The following is a 5,146-nucleotide window of genomic DNA, read 5'->3' as shown; positions in this document are numbered from 1 at the left end:
TGTCGGCTTCCTGTTTCTTGTTGTTTGGGGAACCTGCCATTTCTGTGTGGTTTCCCATTGTTGACCAGTTCCTGGGTGTGAGTGTAAGACCGGGGCAGCTGCGGTCACCAGGAAGGACACAACATGCTGTGACTCTTTCCAGAGTTCTCCTGGCCCTGACCTTCCCAAAAATCAAGAGATGGGTAGAGGTAGGGGCACCACACATACAGAGATACTGACATTTCTGTATCCAGCACAGATACAGAGCGGAAACAGGAGCACTGAAGTGGAGAGCCAGAGCTTTCAAAGAAATTGAGGATGAGGTCATAAGCTCTCCAGGGCTGTCTGCTATGTGTTGTCCCTCCCCTGTGCCATGCCTCAGGGCCAGTTTTAGACACTTCCCAGTTCCTCCTGAGCTAAAAGTAAGGAAACTCATTGGCTGTTTTCTCCTGGTCTGAGTGTTTCCTCCCTTTTGACAAATTGCTTTAATGTAATATGATAGGGTTGGGAAAGCTAAGATTGGAGATGCCATTTGGAGGACTATGGGATCCCCATTCCTCCCTTTTATCTGGTGAGAACAGTCAGTACCTGTAGGTGAGACAGCATCCCTAGACTGTGGATCAGAGGCTGATACTCTACCTCCAAAACCAGAGAGGGTCCCAAGTACAAGTCGTCTTTAACATTTTTTGAGCACTTACTATGCACTTGGCAGTGCTTTGCATAGAGTCACTAATCTTCACAATAATCCTATGAGATTTTTATTACAGGTGAGAAAAATGAGGAACAGAGAGCCCATGTTTCTCAAGGTTACACAACCACACAGGAAGTAGGGGAACCAGGCAGTTTGCCTTCAGAGGACATGTTCTTAGCCACTTTGTTGTGCTTCCTGTCAAAGCACACCTCAAAGGAACCACTGCTGTGTGAGCCAGCACCTCCCCTCCCCACCCTGGGAATAGACACAGACAGGTAACCAGGCCTGTATCCATGGCATGGATTTCTTACCACTGCACAATTCACCCCATCCACTCACCAGGCTCCCACACCTCTCCTCTCTGAAGTCTTCCCATGGGGTCCACCAGACTGAGAGCAGATTAATGACATCCCACCAGCCCTTTGTCCTTGTCTCCAGGCTCAGTGAAGCTAAGCATTGGGACAGAAAAAGGGCATAAAAAGGCTGGGTGTCTGTGGGCCCAAATGAATAAGGTTTCCCCGCCCTCAATTCAGCAGTCCTGGCTTGAACTTTAGACCCTCTGAGGACTGTTCCTCCCACCAACTGCCACTTGCTCCCAGGACTGGCCAGGGTCTTGGTTCTACACAAACCTCCACCCACCTTGTCCTGCTCTGGTTCAAATTCATTTCCTCTTTATCCTTGGGGAAAGTCATTCCTTAAGAGAATCAATGGTTGCTAAATTTGCCAAACATGGAGTAGTGCTCTCTCCCACCCCACCCTTTCTAAGGGTTGCTTGGAGGTTGACTTTGTTGAACCTCAGTTTCCTCAACTGTAAAATCTGTAGGACAATCCCTGTCCTGTCAGCCTCCTGGGCTGGTTAATTGAGGAAAGAGTTTTGTAAGAGGAGACAGATTTACAGATTGTAAGGTACTGAGTAAGTAGCAAGGATTTCTGCTCCATCTGAAGGCTGTGAGTGTGTCATCTCCACACTCACACAGTCCCAGGCATAGCTGGGTCGGGGTGGGGTGGGTACTGTGATTGCCTCTGTCCAAAGTGCTGAAGTCACAGCCAAGCCAGCTGAGGACCTTCAGTCCCTCCTTGTCCCCCCTTTGAGTAACCATTAAGTACAGAGATTTCCAAGCCCAAAGATTGTCCTAAAATTGAGAATGTATTGCCAACAAATTTTTTTATTTTATTTCAAGTATCTTTGTTTAAAATGAATACAGCTCTCCATTCAAAATTATAACATGTATACATGAACAAGAGGTGAGCTGCTAACAGCTCAGGGAGAAAAGAGCTTATGGCCTTAATTCGGTATGGGTAAACAGTATGAGGTGGCTAACAAAAAATAAACTGGTGGGCCAGGTGTGATGGCTCATGCCTGTAATCCCAGAACTTAGGGAGGCCGAAGCAGGTGGCTCTCCTGAGGTCAGGAGTTCAAGACCAGCCTGGCCAACATGGTGAAACCCTGTCTCTACTAAAAATGCAAAAATTAGCCAGGTTTGGTGGTGCACACCTGTAGTTCCAGCTACTCAGGAGACTGAGGCAGAAGAATTGCTTGAACCCAGGAGGCAAAGGTTGCAGTGAGCCGAGATCACGCCATTGCACTCCAGCCTAGGCAACAGGGCGAGACTCCATCTCAAAAGAAAAACAAAACAACAACCACAAAAAAAAAAAACTGATGTAATCTGAGCCTATGTGGAAAGAAGTTCAGAGTCAGAGGAGGGAGGCAGGCCGGCTCATTCGTACCCTACACCAGCTCTCCTGGGAAAAGCTAATCATAACTGGGCACCAGAAACTGAAACACATTCAGGGGGACATGATCTTAGTGAGTAGAATTGAGAAAGGCAGGGGGTGAACCCATGAAGGCATGGGTCCTGGAGAGAAGCAGATTTGAAGGATGCAGATGGTGACGTTTGGCAGTTGGGCCAATGAGGTCAGTGTGGTCCCAAGGACAGAGCTAAGATGAAATGTGAACGCTATGGAGAGGCAGATTTCTGCTCAATAGGACCAAACATAACTGGTTACCAGGGAAGGCAGTGGAGCTGTATTAAGCATGTGACAGAAATGCTGATTTGGGGGTGGGGTGACTTCAGTCCTCTTGAGACCTGAGATGCCAGTAAACAGTTAAGCACATTCTGTGCATACCCAGTGCTGAGCCCAAGTGAGCCAGAAGGAGAAGATTCATGACTGTAAGAACCCACATAACCCCAAAGTTTTGGCATCAAAAACGAGAACTTTAATTTTCTTAGTTCACAGGTGGGCTCTTGGACGCTTGCCTCTAGAACCTGATGTTGCACGCCCTCTGCTGGTCATCTCTAACATAGCTCTCTCATCCCAAGGCAAGAAATCACCCCTCTGAACCCTTTTGGTGCTGGTCAGCATAGGTTCAGAACACGCAGGGAGATGCCAGCGAATATCAGGGAGTCAGATCCCTCGTAGTGTTCAGTTAGTTCAGTATAGGATCAGAACTGAATCTGAAGATGAATTCAAGTATTTTGTATCAAAATTAGGGCTCAGCCATGTCTAGAAGGAGGGTTTGGGCAGAGGCTGGATTTGGGGAAATGTCTCTACCAGGACAATAACCAGGTTGTGTCTCAGGCTGAGGTCAAAGTTGGGACTCAGTGTGGGACCAAAGTCTGGGCCTGGGTGTCAGCATGAAGCATGTATCAGGTGAGATGCTCAGAGTCTGATCACAGGAGGGAGGCCGTCTGCAGCCAAGGTGATGGGTCAACGTGGCATTCCCACACCCAGGAGAAAGCATCAGGTAATAAGTACCCAGTCACTGGAGAACTCAAGAACAAACAGGGAGACTGCCTAGGGGAGAGATATGAGGGACAGGGGACAGAAGGAGATAGTCACTCATTTCTTTTTTTTCTTTTGACAGGGAGTCTCGTCTCACTCTGTCACCCAGGCTGGAGTGCAGTGGTGCGATCTCGGCTCACTGCAACCTCTGCCTCCTGGGTTCAAGCGATTCTTTTGCCTCAGCTTCCTGGGTAGCTGAGATTACAGGCATGCGCCACAACACCTGGCTAATTTTTTTTTTTGTATTTTAGTAGAGATGGCGGGTAGTCACTAATTCGTAAGTCCCTCCCAACTTTAAGGATGGTGATGGGTAGGCCAAGTAGCCCCCTTTTCCTCAGTATTCTAGTATCCCAGTATTCTAGTTCTGGTTTCCTGTTAAAGCCCCCGCTCCTGCTCCCACACACACACTAGTAGTACCACATACAAATCATAGGTACAACTGGGGGAGAGAAGTGGCCCAAGGGCCAGTTCTGTCACTGCAGAGAGCTGGCAGCTGTGAGGGTAGTCTTCCTTCCCCTCCAGGATTCTCTGTTTCTACTGGCAACAGGGCCTGGCAGCTTCCCACACCCAGATCTTAGCAACCATGGGAACCCCTGGCAACTGCTACCATGGTGACAAGACAGGGAACTGAAAACAGGCTGGGGGCACTTCCTCTGCAGCCTTTGGGATGTGAGCAGGATAGGGGCTCCCTTCCCTATGCAGTCTGGGAGGGAACATGTGCCTCTGTCTAAAACACCTCCTCACTGGCACCCACCCCCACCCCTGCCCACAGGTTCCGGTTCCCTCAGGGTGAGGAAATGAGGGACACCTAGGGTTATGACGTCTCCAAGGGGAGGGAGGGTGAGTGCGGGCGTTTGGGACTGGCATGATCGCAGATGCGTGCATACGCTGGCAGACATGGTGTCAATGTGTCAGCGGCTATATACCTCATCCACTCTTTGTCATGTAGACACATGCCCGCACAGTCATTTACTCACACATGTACACTGACCCAAAATCATATACCTACAACATACAACAGAATCAGGCACACCACCACACAAAAATAACTGCACAGATCCACTCACAAATCACATTACCAGTACCACACTACAAATAACTCCCAATCAGGCTCACAGATTTATAGATGCACTTGCACTCCCAGCATCTGTGAACATGTAGAGTAATGGTTAACTTGGTTGAGTTAACCAAGTTAACCCTTGGTTGGGTATAAACTACATGCCCAGCTCAGAACTAAGTGCACTACCTGTGTTACCTTAATTAACCCTCTCAACAACCCCCTGAGGCACCAATCCCCATTTACAAAGGAGATGAGACATGAGTGTGGCGTGTAAGCTCACAAGGTGCATAGACTCCAGACCACACTGTCACAGTCCATGCCACACTGAGCACTACACACACGTGACACCCAGGACAATGGGACTGAGGGCAGGAACCACGGACTAGGCAAACAGTGGAGTCCGTGCCACCAACACCTGAAGGCACAGTCCTGCACCCTCAAAGGTCCGAGCCTACACTTTAGCATTAGCAGGGGCCAGGTAAAGGCTGGTGACTAAACTCTCTGCCTCCGTGTTGGCACAGGCAAGGCTGGGGGAGGCAAAAGAGACAGAACTGGAATAGGAAGAAGTAGAGCCACCCACAGCCTGGGCCCCACGGGTCTGGAGGTGGGAAAGCGAGAGCCCCCAGATCTGA

This window comes from Pongo abelii, chromosome 13, assembly GCF_028885655.2.
Source record: "Pongo abelii isolate AG06213 chromosome 13, NHGRI_mPonAbe1-v2.0_pri, whole genome shotgun sequence".
Taxonomy (NCBI): Eukaryota; Metazoa; Chordata; class Mammalia; order Primates; family Hominidae; genus Pongo; species Pongo abelii.
This window is presented reverse-complemented; position numbering follows the sequence as displayed.